General features: G+C 31.7%; 1 long non-coding RNA gene across 7 annotated transcripts in view; it reads left to right on the top strand.

Moving 5' to 3' along the window:
• The window catches only part of LOC149794514 (uncharacterized), a 106,573-nt gene extending 86,696 nt beyond the window's left edge, over positions 1-19,877 (top strand). For 2 of the 7 annotated variants that reach the window (XR_016423038.1, XR_016423039.1), the window contains exons 3-4: positions 10,905-10,988; positions 17,235-19,877. This is a non-coding gene — a long non-coding RNA (uncharacterized LOC149794514). Of the gene's footprint in view, positions 1-2,722; positions 8,338-10,904; positions 10,989-13,523; positions 13,616-17,234 lie in introns of those variants that run through there. The other 5 variants (XR_016423041.1, XR_016423043.1, XR_016423044.1 and 2 more) reach the window with 5 other exon arrangements.
• Positions 19,878-20,142: the final 265 nt, after the last annotated feature.

Here is a 20,142-nt window from a genome sequence, read left to right as displayed (position 1 = left end):
GATATATTGTTGGATGTACCCATGTATATTCTCTTATGTTATCGCCAAGGCATATACATAAACTTACTGCAGACAAATATAAGAGAAGGTCAACTAATGTTTTACGTATGTTTCCTCTGATTAATTGTCCATTTATTAACGCAATTTTCTGAATGCAACATTTTGTTTCATATTTGCTCACATTTATGGGAATATTTTGTTCATTAATTCTGACAAGAGTAATACAAACCCTTGAACATGTATCGTTTTTATTAAACCATTATCAAAAGAAAAAATATATATAACTTTGTTAATATACCATTAATGCAACAACAGTAGATAACAATATCATCCATAAACAAAGATTGATTTAACTATAGAAATAATGATATTTAGTATATCAACAGGCAACAAATAGGAGATGCAGTTTTTTTATCTCAATAAAATAAAAGTATAACATGTATAAATTTAAGCACTGCAGTCCTGTAATTCCCATCGTCATATATCACATATTAAACAAGCTTAAATCAGCATTTATTCAGTAGAAAAATGACATGCTTTTATTCATTTTGAAGGTGAAACATTTCTTAAGTGGATGGCTTAAAAATAAGTGCAGAAGAGCAAGTTTCTCGAGAGAAAGTTTTGAACACTATATTATCTAAACATGTAAAGTCGATATGACTTACTAAGAGAAAATAATTTATACTATTCCTTCTATTCCTTCACAGCCTTGTATGTATATTTGTACGTCTGTCTCGTTCGTTATATATATTTAAATAGTTATATTTTTGTCAACCGCTTAGTAAAAAGATGATTCCATGGCAGCAACCATGACATTTCCACACTAACCTCAGACAAAAGAAAAACATCAACATTTTCTAAACTTCTTTTACACGTTTGATTTAAGGTCTTTTTTTCCCAGTAAAATATCATTGTTCAAGCCGTTGGCACATTTTGAAGATTTGCAAAATGAATCTCTTTCAATTTCATTAATACCTAATAAATAGCATTTAAATGTTTTGTTTTTAGTATATAAATGGCATCTCATGTTTGGTTGATTTCATATTATGTTTGTACATATAAAAATGAAAATCTCATATACGTGAAACAAAGAACGCAGAAGATAATTGAACTTGATTTCCATCACAACTGGTGTTAAATGAAACTTTAAACAATTGCAACATAATCTAAATCGATAGGAATATCACAGACTTTAATATCATGACCCTGTCTACAAAGTTCTTGAAGTGATTCTAGAGCTTCCCATTGAGAACAACAAACACACTGATAGTAAAAACAGCGTTTTTAAACACGTTATCAAAACTTATATAAATAAATTTAATTAAAACCAATACAAGTCTATAAAAGATCGTATAAGTATGCTGTCAACCATTCACTGTCGTAACAGATAACCATACTCAAATACAGACTCGTCATCATCATGATCAATTCTGAATTAAACTGTTTCAATTGATAAAAAAATATATTACGAATTGCAAGAAGATATTAATGAAAATCTTCTACTGTCAATCTCGTACATCAGCAAACTTACTTGTCTTGACAAGAACTCTAAACGTAGCCACGTTTTCGCAACAGAACGGAAGAAGTCGAGAATAGGCACTACTAAATAACAACACGAACTTACATTCGCTCATATTGATGCATTGATTTCTAGCTGATACCGAATTTCTCTTAAAATTACTTTTCCTTCCATCAAAACGTAAATATCAAAACATGATCACATTTTAAGACATATTAATAATGATGATAGTAATAGTAATAATAATAATACCAGGGATATAAAATAATCTAACAAAATAGTAACAAAAAGCATGCTTAAATTTGCTCTTAAAAATTGTGAATTTGATTAAAGCAATATTATGTATACAATATTTAATTTTTCATAATTTCTTCATTTTGTGAGATATTTCAGTTGATACTTCTGACATGACTATTTATACATATCTGAACGTGTATATTTCAGTCATTAATCAGGATAAATTAAATATCTATGAATGTTAAATGTCTCACAAATATAATCTGATGATAAGCCTGTTTGAAAAGACACTTATCACCACAGTAACATTTTAACACCGAATAATCAGAATCAGGTAATAGAGAAATTAATTAATGATGATTCAAAATTAACACACACTCACACACAAATCAATCTATATATAATGAATTACACTATTACGCATTAAGAAATTAATTTTATCTTATCAACAGCAAAACAAACAATTAAAGCAGTATGTTAGTGATATTAATGAACATTTCAGTCTGAATTTCATTGGAGACTTACATATTAGAATATATAAATAAGCCATATATTAGTAAATGCAATGAACAATGAACATACTGAAATGGTTTACCTAATAAAATCTCAGACCTGCTATAGGAAATAGTTTTGTCACTAATAAGTTCACGTCCAATATTATCAACAAACACTCTATCGGCATATTTATTAACTTTTATATCGAACGAAATATCAAAGACTAAAATGCATTATAAAAACATTGAACCCCAAGCTAGGTATTATGAGTCGAAGGTTTATTCAGGTTTCATATTACTTCTTGTTTGTTGGATATAAAGACGGATTGTTGTTGTATTTAATATTGTTTAGCTCTATATTTTATGTTTCCTTTGGTATATATATATATATATATATATATATATATATATATATATATATATATATATATATATATATATATGTAAATGCAAACATCTTAGAGGCATTTATAACACGCATAAATATAGGTCCCATTTGAGCGGAACAACAAATCGACTAATGGTGGATATGTTTTTCAGAAGGCTGATATAATTATTTAAACATAAAATTGATTAGAGTTTCTATAGCAGCATGTATTTTTCTTTATTGTTTGCTTTTTCTTTTAATCTGTAGTCTGTGATTTATTTAGTTAATTAAATATGCAGCTAACTATGTACTTAATAAAGATGGGGATACTTTCCTTTGCTATCATTTCTGTAGGATTGTCCTGGGCTGGTGACTGTTGCTATAACAACAATTTGAAGACCACTGAGCCATGATATTAGCATAAATAGTTGACACCAATGAAACAGGCTTCTATCATCCAAATTGGAAGACCACTGAGTCAGAGTTATCGCACATAAAGTTTTCGGGGTTAGTGAGCCGATTTACACTCGTTCAAATGTATGACCATTGACCTAGTACACACAGTTTTGCAAGAAGAGTAGTGCAACTTTTTCTTTTTGGGGATGTAACAACAAAATCGAAAAACAATGGTTCAAATGTATCAAAATAGCCAGACGATATATTATTGGTTGCTTGAATTTGATTTACCCCCTTCGTAAAAATCCTATTACTCGTATTATTATTTCAAACAATAGCCTTAGATCAATAAGCATAACATGGCTTTTATACTGAATAGGTAACAGAAAGGCACTTTGAAAGTTTCACTAGGTATAACAGTACGAATTGTTCAAACATAAGTGGGCGCAGCCTAAGGTGTAGGGAACATTGTATTCATAAATAAGCAGCAAAACTAGCTCTGAATGGTACGTTATGTAAGCGTTGTACTTTTTGTTTAGGCTTAAAAGAAAGTTGAGCCTTTTAGCATTATGTGATATTATGTTAATTCATATCTTGATCTTATTTTGTAGTCTTTATGATTGTTTCAAAATGTGGTATATTGTGCGGTAAATGTGTCTGTTGCGAATAGATATCTCTTACACTTGTATAAATCCAGCAAAATTATCTCTCTTAAATGCTTTGAAGTACATGGATTTGTCGCTGTCAAATTTACGATCAAACATTGTTCTCTATGACAGTGTGTGATATGCATGCTGAGGTAGGATAGAAAGTATATTTAAAAAAAAAAAAAAAAAAAAAAAATTAGCATTGAGCTCTATGGATAAACAGTTAGTACCGTGATACCGATAGGGAAGAACAGCCTCACAGTGTATCCATAAAAACGTATAGATGTGGGCGGCATTTATGAACTGTACTATTTTGATGTAGGAAAACAAATGGATGCTGAAAATATTTGGATAAATATTGACAGTCTTTTAATAATAAAATGTATGAAAGCTTCAGAAGATAGCACAAGTTGGCTTTAGATGGGGATTTTTGATAAATATAGCTATGAAATACATAGACTTGTATTGCGTGTTGGATTTATGTCTGTGTAGTCAGCGCCAAGGTTGGCATACATGCAACAAAATAAGTTATTTAAACATACAATAGTTGATTTTGATAAATATTGACTGTTTTATGAAATATCATGCATGAAAAATCAGCTATTTTGTTCTTGTAAGGTATGCCATAAACCAGAATATATATCACTTGTATCATGTAGGATATTCTGGCATGAATAATTTTAAGCAGTTTATTAAGATATGGTATTCCATCCCACTTTTATTTTAATTGTCCTGCTTTAATAGTCTATTTTTATACACTTGAAACTGTTCATGCAGTTTATTTAGAATAGTTCTCTCGTTTGTTGAAGTAACAGAGAATACCCATAGACAAGAGTTGTTTCTGTAAGTCAGTATTTCCCATTTACACTTGTATAAACCCAGTTATAACCTGCTATTGACTTTCAATTAATTCTATGTATTTCTGTTCAGCTGTTCTTGTGGAATTTCCATATTAGGCCAAACATTATTGAGTGAAAACCATATTACTTACATATACCAGTTGTTTCCATTCAAGTCCTGATTGTCCTTCAAACTTTGTATTTTTTTTTTTTGATAATTTAATTGCATTCAAGTTAATACATGTTGTTCAATAACTCATCTATATTACATGGACAATATATTGGAGGAAATAAAAATACCACACCTTATGCATATCAATCAGTTATCTCCATTACACCAGATATAACATTTCCAGAAATAAAAAACTCACATTTTCAGTGTTTTGTTATGAAAATAAAGTGAAGATTTGTGAAGTATTATATTAGCCATCTGTCTTAATGCAAATGTAAGCAGAAGCAATTTAATAACTTTTCAAAGTAAAGTTTACAAGTGTAAAAACTGATAAAGTATCTTTTGTTTGGTTTAGGTATTTTTTTGCCTAACTGAAGCGCATTATTGTTAATGTCTTACGTAGAAGAAAATAAAATAAAATGCATTTATGTTATCTAAATTATTCACCCTTTTATGTTAGTTGGGAATTAACACCACTGCACCTAACATGTTAGTGCTTGTAAAGGGATGTTATAACACAGGTGCCTTCGGACTGTCCTTGGACCTATGGGGCATTGACTCAACATATTTGTCAAAGGTAAGGTCATCAAACTTTCTGTTCTCTTTGTTCTCATTGCTGCCTTTGTCCCCTTTAATTTCTTTATGATAAGCTACATCTCACTTTTAGATACACACTTTCCTCCTGTTTTAACTCCATTTGACTCGCTATACTTATTATATATCTTTGGCATTTTTCTGTATTTTATTCCATAAATTTCACCACAAATCTAGCATAGTCACTTAAAAGTTGTGATCTACTATATTTGGTGACAGATTTTCTTATTGCATCAATTTTATTCATTACACAAAGGATAGAAGGTTTCTATTTGTGTTTCAATAAGGATGGGTAGGCTGACCTTTGTGTGAGGACTATAGTTTAGTGACCTCATATACTTTATAATAAGACTGAGTCATATCCACCTGTCTCTGATGTTAAGTTCTACCTCTACCAAATAAATATAAAGTCCTTTATTATAGGTGAATTGTAATGTTTGAAGTAGGAGAGGTGCATACTATTTGGTACATTGACCTTTGACCTAGTTAGTACATAATATGATATAATCTCATATATCCCATATCACCCATGTAAAGTTCAATGATACAAATAAAACACAGCTCATAGTAAAACAAAATTAATTTTATATCCAAAATGTAGTTTGGTTGTAAAGCACAAATATGAAAACAGCAACTGAAATAGTTCAAGTACCATTACATACACGTTCATATAAGACACAGCTTCATGCCTCATAAAATTGTTTTTGACAAGCGAGACTAGGGACACTTGTACAGTTCCAAGATATATCACATATTATTGAAACAAATATGGTTGGCTATATGGATAAAGGTACCAATTGTACAACCCAAGGTGTAGGAAAAATTGTATTCAGAAATGAACAACAAAACTAGCTGTTTTGGTGCATTATGCAAGACTTATATTTTATGTTAAGCTTTAAAAAAGATGAGCTTTTGGCGATATGTGAGATTATGTTAATTCATATTTAGATCATATTTTGTATTTTTATGATTTATAAAAATTTTGTACACATGGCAGAAAATGTGTCTGTTGTGACTAGATAACTCTTACCCCTGTCTAGTTCCAGCAGAGTTATCTATCTTAAATGCACAATAGTACCTGGTTTTGTCCTCATCAAATTGACAATATAATAATGTTCTCCATGAAAGTGTGTGATATGCATGCTGAGGTAGGACATAAAGTATTATTATTATTATTTGTATAAGTAGTAGTAGCACCAGCAGTATTAGTAGTAGTAGTAATTCTTATATAGAAATCTTCCAAAGACAAACAAACAAATGCATAATACATGCATGCTTATCTATTTGGCCATTATTTTACTTAAAACCATCCATTTTTAATCTTCTGCTTTTCACTCTGAACATGTCTTACCGGAGGAAGCAGATGCTAAAATCAACATGGCGCATTACATTTGTATTACTCCCTACCAGCATGCCTATCCTGGTAATCACTGCTAAATCCTTTTACTGGGTATTCTATTCGCATAAACGTCGTTTGCATTCATTTGTATATGGCACACACATACTTGGAAACATTCGAAACTTCTAGGTCAATCTAACAAATCATACATCGAAATTATGCAGATAACTACAATTCCGATCGAAACAAAGATTGACTAAGACGTTGTATATGATTAAAACTATCTTTTATTTGCAACTTGCAAGTCAATCCTACGCTTAATTCACTCGTAGATATTCGTGTGGTGGTCCGATTATATTGCGGTTTCATTTCTAGGGAACAAGATTTTGTTGAATATTTTGTATGCTTTTTCAGTATACTACTGCGCCAACATATATCTGAAGCATATTTCCGTCTCCTAAAAACTGCAAAGGTTGTCCAAATTATCGGAAGATAGGTAATGAACCTCTACAACCAAGAGTTCCCAACGTAGACAAAGGTAGATAACTCGTTTAGTTTCTATAAACACATGATGGGAACAGCTTATGAGGTCACTGATGAATGCATAGCTTTAAAGTCATGAAATGTAGCCAGCTAATATTGTTGTTAAGTGTACAGTGCGAATATCACATCAAATAATTTCTCCACAATACCAAATATACTTTCTGGCACATGAGGATTCAACAGTTCATACTACATGTATTACTAATTGATGTGGTTGAATTGTTAACTTACATCTAGATACTCTTAAAGTCATGAACCTAGATTACATGCACATCGTATACAACATTTGTTGGTATATGATTGTTTCAATGTTGTCATGATAAAGCGCGAAATTACATACATTATTAACTACTCATTGACAATCCAGTTTAAAGACATGAATTTAGGGCATTATCTTCATTCATTATTAGGGGCGCTCTGACCTGCATTGACCATATAGTATGCTGGTTCTACACTTCCATTTCCACATATTCACATTTTGAAAACTCACATTTAAGGACTATAATCGTGTCTTTACACTGTCATTTCGCAGTGTCATTTAGCAACGTACCCTGTTCCTGAACAGCACGAAGCTGGAGTTATATCGTTGTTCTGTAGTGTCAGGAATTGATAATTTCTTTTACATCTTTTATTAAAATGCAATGTACCGTTTCATGACATATACACTGAACAAAAAACTGAATCAAATTGCAAGATGTGTTATTTCAAATGTGTCGATAGTAATGATATAGGCAGATGACGTATGTTATATAATGTTAAGTATATCGCATCGGTTTTGCTTTATCTTTTATGTTCACTGATGTATGTCTGTTAATACGCTAATTATTGGCCTTGGTTTTATGCGAACCTCATTTTTGGATCATTTTTGATGGTTTCGGGAAAGAACATTCATAAGATAAAAAACTCATGTCCAATCCCATGTTATGTAATAGGATTACTAAATCTGCCTTTACAAAAAGCAAACTGTACATATCAATGTTTTTCAAACTTCAGCGTTTACTTTAACTGCTATAAAGTTATGCTCGCTATAATCAATCATTTATTTGCAAGGTACCACTCTGTGGAACATGGCAGGCGAATCCAATGTTTTCAAAATGGCTATTTGCCCTGAGGGTTTCGTAAAGGCACTGGACAGCAGTTTACTACAGATTTCAATGTGGGTCTGTTAGCTGGTAGCAACAAATTCTTAGGTTAAGATAGAAATTTTGCTTTCTGAATACACATGTAAATATTAACATGTATTATTCAAGTGGATACCGTATATATTTAGCAAGCACGTTATCCAGAACTATTATACCTTAGAGAATATACAAATAATTCTTTAGAGTCAGTTTAAGTGCAAAAAGATATGATTTTGTGATCAAATAAATGACAATATCAAAACATGTTGTTTATATGGCTGTTCTTGTCATTTCGTTGATCGTTCATCCGATATTGTTTACGGAATTTCACATTGGGTCATAATGATTAGACTTCTATTTTTATATTATTTCATTATATTACATTAATGCCACAAGATTGAAAACAATGCCTCCAATGCGTATTTTGCTGTCTAACAGGAAACACCAAACAAAAAATATATACGAATGCCAAAAAGATATTTCTCATAATTATCTTGTGACGATGGATATATAATTTAATAACACAAGTTTTCATAATCGTCATAATTGTCGGAATATCTAACAAATTAAACTGCTGCCATGAAAACTAATGTGTATTGTTAATCTTTATCTTCTTAGGAGATTCATAAAATCCCACTTAATAATTCATATCTCAAAAATAAATACCTTTCAGAATAACCCACTCCATCATATATAATCTATAAAGAAAAAATGAATCATACTTCTTTGTTATATCACCCATATCACCCATGTATCATTTACAATACATATAGCCTTTGAATGGAGTAGATGTTATAGTACAGGCACAATTGCAACAGATAATCAATGCAAATATACATGTTTTTAAGCATGGAAATAAATGATTTAGAGACTTTGATAGAACAGGTTTTTCAAACAACTCTCATTTTCCCGTAACCAATGCATGACCAAAAATATATAACTAGAGTCTAATATCAAGATAATTCGTTCCTTCGGTGTGCTCCGCAATGGTTCTGTTGACAGAATAAAACACATTACTGTGATATTTATTTTATAAATGCGCATGCCAAGCCAGTGGAAAAATGTACGAAGAGAAGATCAGTACCAATAATTTCATCACAAATCTAATCAATACCTAGCAATTTTCTATATTGTTAAAAGCATACATAATGTTGAAGAAAAAAGCGTTATAAAAAGAAACATTTAAACAAAATGTACAAAGAGAAAGTATTTCTATTTCTTCATGATTACCACGAGGAGAAATGCATTTAGTTATGGCTATTAATGGCAAATCCTAGTGTCATAGAAACATCCATTTGTCTTAGGGGAAACACTACTAAAAGATGTACATTGCATAATAGGCTAGCTTACATGTAAAATGATCTAACCATCCGTTTTGAAAATTAAAAGAAATATTATCTGACGTTTATAAATCACCCTCAATACTGGACGTTTTGTTTTTGAAGATAAAAGGAAATGTTATTTCCATTTTATATTATTTAAATTTTGGTAAGAACGAATTTTTGTTTTAAAAAGGTGTGTCTCATTAAGGATTAAATTAATATTCTCAGCAGATATTTGGTAACTAACATAAACAGGCTAGAGGGATAACACCTAAGAAAAGATTTGTATCGTAGCTAAGCGTAACGAAAAACAAAATATGACTATGTTGCAATTATTATGATATGCTATATTTGGCGTTTTCAAAAGAAACAGTTTAGATTTTATGTTGCAAAGACTCTTGAAAATCCCCCAAGTTTGATTTAAGGTGTGAAAACGACATGGGCCTAAACAAATGAAACCATAACTTTTATAGTCGTAGTTATATGAGCGTAGATTTCTTCGGCATGCTACGAAGTTCGACCCGACACCCACCAACACCACCCATTCAGAGGTTAGTATACATTTATTTCAATTAAATCTTGTGTATTTTGTCCGACATACATGCGAACCAGTATGAGTGGTAAATGGCATAAGCTTCAATAAATCTAACGCTTGGTTTCATCCGGGACTTAGCCACTATATCCATCCCTAGGTAATAACAAAGACACTGTTAATGTATAATCATAAATTTGCATCTGGCATTAGTCGGGTCACACACTAACAAGTGAAGAATACATACATAACCTCCAATAAAATTAATTTCAAGAATGATATCCCATTCTTTACACTCGTAGCTAATATAACTATTGTTCTTGAGACAGAGAATCTATGGAGCTCTTGTTTTACTTAAGATAACGAGGATATTTACCTGCTGCACTATTCCAAGTTTTTGTCTGTATACTCTCTTTAGTCGTTTGGGGGAACAGGACGCTATCTATCATTTATTGGGTTCACTTGTTTGCTAAATAAATATTCAAAGATGGGTATAAAACCAATCTATTTTACTAATCCGAGTCATCCACATGCTTAATTGAGTTCGACCTTAAACAATCAATTTATGTGATGTGGATTATGCACATGTAAACTGATCAGTCTCATTCTGAAGTTTCGTACTTTGTAGAAGATCTAGTGGTAATGAAAGGAAAGTTTCTAGGTTTTCCCCATTTGCTAACCTCATGAATTACAAAAGTCCATATATATCTTATTATTTGCTAAATACATTGTATTCATTATATGTTGCTTTACGATTGATAGTTATTACTTGTATTATACAGTATACAGCTTGGGTTTACCTCGGATATCCACCTCTGAAAACGATGCTACCTCCGCTTTGTCATTCAGCTTCCTGGACATAAAAGGTCAGCTTGAAAAAAAAAAGATAGAAGATAACTGCTTTTGAATACTTAAATACATTTTATAATTGATCTAGTGCACGTTCACAAACTTGTAGTGAGTACGTTCCATAACGCTGTTTTCATGAGTTTAATACCAGCTAGATTTCTTCTAGGTTGAAATAGTTTAAGCTCATTCTAGCACCATCTAGCCAGTTCAGTCAAAACTGTGTCACAAGCATTTATACCTTTTTCATTTTCTCATTTAGATAACACGGATGACTTTGTCATCTTTTTCTATATTTCCTTCACTCCCTCTCATGCACAATGTACAAATGCGTCCTATATTCAACGAACAATTAAAAGTTGTTACAGTTTTTGATCAGAATCTTATTGCAGATAATGTAAATATTGTGAACTTAATGGCTTTAAGAGATAAATATATCAGCAGCGTTCGGAAAAAGTCTGCATAACTGAATATTGTTAATCCTTAACCTGACTAAAATATTTGTTAAGATCATGACACGACTGAGAAAGAAATAGTGGAAAAAGTATACTTTGCTATATATGTACGGCAACAATCGTGGAGTTCCGTATAATGAGTAGGTTTTGGATTGATGTACACAGTGATAATATTGTTGTAGTACTTTAAACAGAAATTATTATTTTAAATTATTGTTTAAAACATTTATCATTATTAGTATGTGCATATTATATGCTCATATGTGTTAGAAATGAAGATTCTTCATTATCTTGCCTGTAGTTATACGAAGAGAAATCTTCCCTCCTTAACAGTGTCTTGCATAAACTAAAGTGTACCAACCACTGGAAATACATATTTTATATTGCAATGATTGTGTCATAAAAGTACACCATGCCTTTTCCAGCACGGACTGATAATTTATTGTTTTGCTTTTGTCACGTAAGTATTCAGTAATATGAATGCATTCAGAGTGCAGTCGATGCCCTGCAATATGAAGTGTGTACTTGACATTGTATTTATACATGTACGATTGTATAATCTTGGATTCTTTACTCATGCAAATATATTCTTTCTTCACCTCCGCTGTAAATACTTCACAATTATTTTAAATTTAGTTATTGTGGCAGGATGAACAAATTTATGAGATTTATACTCTTCTAACGGTATTCACACACGCATTTGAAATACTACATGTTAGGTACATATTTTGTTTCTCAGAACGTGGAGAGAGAACATTAATTATAATAGTCCAACCAGTGAAAATATCCTATTAATTGATGAGTGACTTTATACATTATAACATGTTCCTTAATAATATTGCATCGTGTCATTGTTTGTCCATCAGAAGGGTAAAATACATGTTGCACACTAATATTTTCTTATAAAGTTACTTTTTATATCAGGTTTCAACTTTATATGAGAAGTATTGTATGGAGTTAATTTTGAATAGTCATTCATGTTTTATGTATATAAGTACATGCCATAAAATAAGGAATTACAGCTATTACAGCTGGAATCATACGGGCATACTGACATACACATTTTACCTGACAAATTGAAAATAACGAGAAAATTCTTCCACAACCACTGAAAGTCAACAAGCTTTCATGAAACGAACCTAAATCTAGCTACTGTTGATGAAATAGGTGTCATAGTGATTTGTGTTTTTCTTCTATATATCAATGTTTTTATTCATAAGCCTGTTACTTTGCTGAATAGTAAAAGGATACAAATGTTCATGTACTTTCTTGTCCTTTATTGTGTGTCTGTGTGTCCTGTTGTATCCTGTTTAACGGTATATTTCGAGGTTCTTATCAAATATATTACATTGATCCTCTACAGATTCTCTCTACTAGGGCACATATCATAATTTTTTCACATGGTGATTTATACTTATATATATGGCTAGTATGCTTCAGGCGTTCTTTATCATATATCCATATGGGTGTATTTAGGGATTCGCCCTGCACGAATCATGCATCATCTCCTGCCAGCCCATTAAATCAAATGATTTCTCAACATATTAATCTGACATATATTTTGCAAATACAATGATGACGTTAAGTTCTTTTACATTTATGTTAATTACTTTAATCAACCCACTTTTCTTGCATAATTATCAATACAAATATATTCTATATTCATTTTCATATTAAACATCCTAATCTGAACAGACTTAGTATCAAGGCAAGAAGCCGCTTCATTGTGACTAAAATGTATTTAATCAGTCATCATAATTAGCTGACACTACTAAACATTATGTATTACAACTTGCTCTGTTGCCAGTGAACGCCAGTTGGGTTCATCTTCTATTCTGGTGACTGCATTAAGAAGAGAGTTTTGTATCACAATTGTTGCCGCCACTGAGAACATCACTACAAACACATGCATAAGGTTGTAATTTAAGTTTTTCATCTTTTCAAATAGATAGATAGATAGATAGATAGATAGATAGATAGATAGATAGATAGATAGATGGATGGATGGATGGATGGATGGATGGATATATAGATAGATAGATAGATAGATTTTTAACCTCCATTTAATATGTTTTGTAATTATCTCTCTATATTTTGCAGGTATGATTCTACTAGACCTGGCATGTTGACGACTGATATTTTCCAAGTTTCTGCATTGATATAAAAGTTTCTAAAGAAACAGGATATATGTAGTTAGTATATTTCATGTCGAGGGTTTTTATTTTATATTTCCTGTAATTTTGGACCAACGTGCTAAGTTAAAAATGATCCCATCTTCATATACCATAACTCCATACATATTAATAGAATGTGTGCACATCACTGAGACATTTATATATTCAATAGCATTTCCTTCATACTGTATTAATACTATAATATACGGGCATATCGAGCTAAAATATATTATCAATGTCCCTTTTGCTCATTTTTGTTTTGCTGAGTACAGATTGTAAATGCTTGAGTCAGATTACACGAAATATTCTGTTCATTTGACAATGTTATTTTCAAGATTATAGAGGTCATGCAAACAATTTACTGTAATGCAGATTTCATTGCTCAACCCATCCGCAAAGGAGGTATAAATGCTCCTAATCTTAAAAAATAGGTGTAAAAGAACATTTGTGCTTTGCATGCTATGAAAATTAAGTTTGGCAGCTGAATGTTCTATATATGACATTTTGATTTGTTTCTGCCTAGTGATCTTCACTAGTAAATTTTTCACATTACAAATGAACGCTGACTCTACTTCATTCTGAATATAAAATGGTTATTTTGCATGCAACTGTATTGTGCAAAACTGACGTGAATGACGCCCAGTCCACCTCTATTGATATTCAAATGTTGGAAGAGGCCAACTGCATTAGGCATTCGTTTGCACCAGAACATATCACCTGCATGATAGAGTTCTTAATCCCTCATGCTAAATTATAAAAATTGAGGGAGCGGTAAAATCAAAACTTATTAATAATTCTTCGTATAGCAGTCCATGAATGCATACCTGTACAACACAACCCATTCAATGGTTTTAAGTGTAAAGGAGATAACTCCTTTTATCTACATTATACTGTCAGGCTGTTTGACATTGCGCAGTCTGATTTCACGTTAGTTCAGTCTAACCACACTGAAAAATGACAAAGTGATTACTTATGTTTCACATCAAAACAGATTTATGCAAATTAATTTGCATTTGAAGTTTTATGTACCAAATATTAACCAATACTACGGCATGCAACTCGCCTGCTACCGCGAGCAAGAAAACGTATGGTAAGATTCAAGATGTGACGTGGCTCACCAAAATTAATACCGCCTCGTTCGATATAGCAATTTCCTCGTCTTTGTAACTGAGACATGTGTTTCAAGATATGAGAAATGTTTACAAGAAAGAAAATGACGTCTTTCCTTGATACAGACATCAAAATTATTCCTCTTGACAGTTGCACGGATACTGCAATGTATCTGTTCAGTCTGACGTAAAACAGAAGAGTGTCCTATGCATAACCAAATATTATCGGATTCCATCATAAAGAGCGAATGAAAATAAAACAATTTTGTATAGCATCTTTAGTGAAACTATTCATTCTAGAACATGTCCAAATTTTACAAATTAGCAAAATAATAAAGAAAGCACATTTATTTTGTACTTACAATAAAACACTAACTTTATATTCATTCTCACAATTTTGGAACGTTATTTCAACTGTACATGATTGCTATTTAAGTGCGAGGATCAGGCACCGGTACAGGTCCTCATGATTGCTACCTAAGTGGGAGGATCAGGCACCGGCACATATCCTCATACATAAACAACCGTTCAATGAATTCAATTGTAAGAGAGACAACTGACAATTTTTCCTTTGAACAAGCTTATTACCTCCCATTTCTCAATCTCATAACGTGTTAGGTCAATCTGATTGGAATGGTACTATATATATATATATATATATATATATATATATATATATATATATATATATATATATATATATATATATATATATATATATATATATATATATATATAACGGGAAAATAAAATTGTACAAATAATAGAAAACTGGATCCTATAAAGTCTTACTATTTTGTTCCGGGGGAAGTATAGAGAATAAACAAAAGATACAAAGGTTACTGTAAACGGAACAATATCTTTAACCTCTCATTCTCTATCTTGCTTAATCTCTATCTCTTTTGTCATCCTCCGTCTGTTTCGCTGAATAATTTCCTATTTATTTAACAACACATCAATACTTTTATTATGATTCCTTTTAAATTCTTACTGACTTTAAAAAATAAACAGTTTTTTAATTGTTATGCAATATAGCACACTTTAGTGTAATATACCACAATAAAATATGAATGTGACGCTTTTGATATTACCGAATTATGTACAAACCACTGTAAATATCTGTATTTGACGTCGTCATTGTTTGATGAGCATAGCGTACAAATGGCCGATTAGCATTACAAGAAGAATAACATTAATTAGATAGTGATGGTTTTAAGATCCTAGAGATTATGTAAATGGATACATGTGTATATATATATATATATATATATATATATATATATATATATATAACTGACTGCATCGCAGTTTTCCTAATTTTAAATTGAATAAATGTAGAACAATATTTGTATATTGCATGCTGACTATATATGTCCGACAAGCGCTTTAACATGGCAGTCATTCTTTGTGAAAATGATTCTGACTGTGAAGGAAACAATTTACCACAGTTATTGTCTTTGTAATAGAGCAAGAAATGTCCACCAATAAGTAGAAATCAATGAATGGATATAAGCTTCCAAACATACTCATTGAAAGCTCGACCCAGCTCACCTTAGGTTGTAGATACTTACTCAACTACTTAAGGAGACTACCTGGATTACATCAGCGTTTTGGTTAAGATGTTTAAAATATTACGCATCTCTGAGGTGTAAAGTCTTAAAATATCCAAAACATGATCGTCTCTGATCTAACAGCGACAAAACAAACAAAATAATCATAATAACTCCTCCCATTTATTATCTGAGTTACCGGCCGAAACACTTTTCAATATTTTCCATTGACACGTTTTGTTACTTTTTCATTCAGATATGATTTGTCTCTTTCATTACTTTTTTAACTTCCATCTATCCCATCTGTCTCATTCTCTCCCCACTCGCTCTATCTTTATATTGGTCTCTCAACATATGAAAATTCGTCCTACATGTAACCAAAGAAATAACTGTAGTTTTCTAAAGCAATTTTGGATAAGTAAAACTCTGCATACGCTATAATGATTGTGCTCGTCAATGTTACTCTCAAGAATCCTGGAATCATGACGGCTGTCTCATCTAGAAATACACCAGTTAATATCGTTTGATATCAAGTATCAACACTATATGTGCATGTAGTTATTATAGAGCATAAAACATGACATAATTATAGAACTTGATATGGAAAATCCTAAAATGCAGCATGATTTTTATCGCACATAAAATTACTTAGCTCTTCATTTTCACTGTTGGCTGCAAGACTGTCAAAAATGCAAATCAAACTGACTTATTGATTAACATTTTTGGAGTCATCTACTAACCTAGGAGTAGAAGAAATTTTATACCAAATTGACACTGACCTTAAGAAATCCTTAATCCTTAAACTCATGTCATGATTTGAATTAGCATGAACAAATTAAATACACATATTTTGAAAACGAAATGATTGGTACAAGGTAATGTCAGGTCGAATCGGGTATGATCTAATTTGAATCAGAAGAATATATGTCCAAAACATGTTTGAGCTATTCATTAATTTTTTAAGTTTATTTCTTTCAGATTTGGAATTTTGTGGACCCACCCTAATTTCGCCTGAAGTGGCTAATAATTAGATGGAATTATGACATGTCGGCCATTAGATGTTCCTTAAGAATGGTTCTTTATCTCTGATCTGTAAACTTAAGTATCAATAACCTGCATGATGATGGCTTGATATAAACTACTGTGTACAACGTATTGACATCGATTGTATCTATCCAACAGAGGAAATATAGAAGTATTGTAGTGTTTACTTTACTTTGTTATACTTCGATTTTTTCCTGCTAATAAACATTTACTAGCAGTGATAATATTTCTTTTTAAATATGGGTTGTGCTGGTGCATATTTACAAAGATAACCATTCGTTTTCTCAATTGTTGCTAGAATACTCTTCAATAGCATTGATCGCAAAATATGAATTACTCCTGATAAGTGGAGAAATCAAATCTTTTTGGCTTGGGTTTTTGCTCACTCAAATATCCGTTTATCATGTGACAAGATCGAACTATGAACACTTTTTTCCATATATATACACACACATATATATATATATATATATATATATATATATATATATATATATATATATATATATATATATCTGTGTGTGTGTGCATATATGTATATGTGTGTGCAACTTGATATACCAATACTACGCAATGTGGAGTAAGAGAGAAAAAGACTTGGTTCTCGATTATAACCTTGAAATAGAAAATGCACCAAGTGACCTACAAGAATATGGTTCGTCGTAACAATCCGTTGCCCTTTTCTTGATATTTATCTATAGTTTATCAATGATACAAAGTTGAAAACAACGTCGACATTATTCAATAAATTCCTCTGTTAAGTGGTGCACATACTATAAAGTATTTGATGTTTTGTTTTTGTTGTTGCTACTTAAACATATTATAATGTTCTAAAAATATATTATTATTAATTAAATACAAAACAGTACAAATGCCTCTCTCTCTCTCTCTCTCTCTCTCTCTCTCTCTCTCTCTCTCTCTCTCTCTCTGGACCACTGTAGCAAGATACGTGCTAAAATCTATGAAATGACGAGCGTAGATGATTTTTGTTTGTGTCATACTACGATGTTTCTGGACTTATGAATGATGGTAAAAATTATGTCAAACCAACCAAAGGATTAGAGAGAGAGAGGGAGGGAGAGTCAGAGAGAGAGACGCAGAGGGAGGCAGAGAGACAGTGAGAGAAGAGAGAGTTTTAAAGTCAAACTGACCACAGAGAGAGAAGGGGTGAGAGGGAGAGAGAGTTTATGGTCGGTGGTACAGTTTCTAAAGCAGAATAATGACATAGATCAGCTGTAAATACATTAAAATATTTTAATTAGCTCTTGTTGATTCGTCATTTCGCTTAGGTTCTGTCCCACATTAATTTATATCAGCCAGTAGGTGAACAGCTTAGCGTTCATGTGAATGGCGCAGCTAGCCAAGTGTTTGTAGTGCGCTACTTTTATTATTAAAACCACCTTTCATGTTTTAATCATAAGTGTGTATTATATAAACTTAATCAATGTGAAGAAAAATAGAAGCTAAAAAAAGGAAATAATCAACATATCATTATGCAAAGGTGATCGTGAATCGCAATAAAAGGCACATAACTACATTTTGTAGCGGACACACTCCGGGGTGTGAGGAGTACATTTACTCGGTCAGCACACAGCTGCTTGTAGCAAATTTTAACTCCGTTCAAAGAGCAAATGTATGTGTTTGTGATAGAAACAATATATGCACAGTACGTACGCTGTATAATTGATATATCATTCGTTGTATAAATGTTTCATTAAAAAATAAGCTCAGCAAGCCTCGTTTCCTTTTAATGAAATATTTATACATCTCATGTTATATCATTGAAACAGTGTACATATTATACATATATTCTATTCTAAGATCCATTTTTAGGTATGGTGCAGTATGTATGACTTTATTTTTACAACGTGAAATGGGAGACATTACATTATTCATAACTGTCTTAACCAATATTTCCTTAAATGAGATCCATAATGAAATAGAGAATTTCTCGTTCCTTATATTGCATTTACCTAAAGAATGATCAACATTAGGGTTTAATATTAGAGACAGGTAATTTCTTAAGTGTGTTACCTTTCATGGTAGTTTAGTCTACACATATATTACTACAATTTGTAAATGTTCCACTAAAATATTACATTGTTCGTTTCGGGGTTAAAATGCATTACTGCGTCAGGTTTCATGTGTAGCAGTAGGTATGAATATGTAAAGAACCCCTTTTCCACTGGAACAACAAACGAGTTGTGACAGAAATTTTCATTAACAAAGAGGCACCAAGCGGCCTGGCTCTTCTATTAAAAAACTATAAATTTGTTTTAAATGCACTTCAAGCAACCTTAATGTTTGGAATAATACTTTCAGTTTTTGTTTGCTTGACAAACGAATTTTATTTATAAGCATGTAAAGTTTGTGTGCAATGCAATGACCATTAATTGTTAAAATTGTTTAGAACTTGCTTGTATTGTAGCAATAACGCTTCCCATGTTGATTTTGACTGCACAAATCTTGTTTGATGTGAACAATTTTATATATATTTAAACAATATTAATTAATAAAAGATCTTTCCAACAGATCTCGTTATCAGATCGTTCATATCGCACACTAGTGTCCAAGAGAGAAAAGCAGTGAGAGTGTCTATAATCTATTCATAGTCTGTAGTGGTACTCAAACAACTATACTTGTCTTTGATGATGCAACTGATGTTCTCAAATACATCTCTCTCTCTCTCTCTCTCTCTCTCTGTATGCCTGTCTCACTCTCTCTTTGTCTCTGTCTGTCTGTATGTCTATCTATCCTACCAGGACAGGCACAAGGAACTCCGAAATAGCCTTAATATTACCCGATGAAACCCTTCATCTAAAATTGCATCACACCGTACTAG

The sequence above is a fragment of the Sinohyriopsis cumingii genome, chromosome 8 (assembly GCF_028554795.1).
Source record: "Sinohyriopsis cumingii isolate HCF-2022 chromosome 8, ASM2855479v2, whole genome shotgun sequence".
Lineage (NCBI taxonomy): Eukaryota > Metazoa > Mollusca > Bivalvia > Unionida > Unionidae > Sinohyriopsis > Sinohyriopsis cumingii.
The sequence above is the reverse complement of the archived record's forward strand: the minus strand, read 5'-3'. Positions and strand labels throughout refer to the sequence as shown.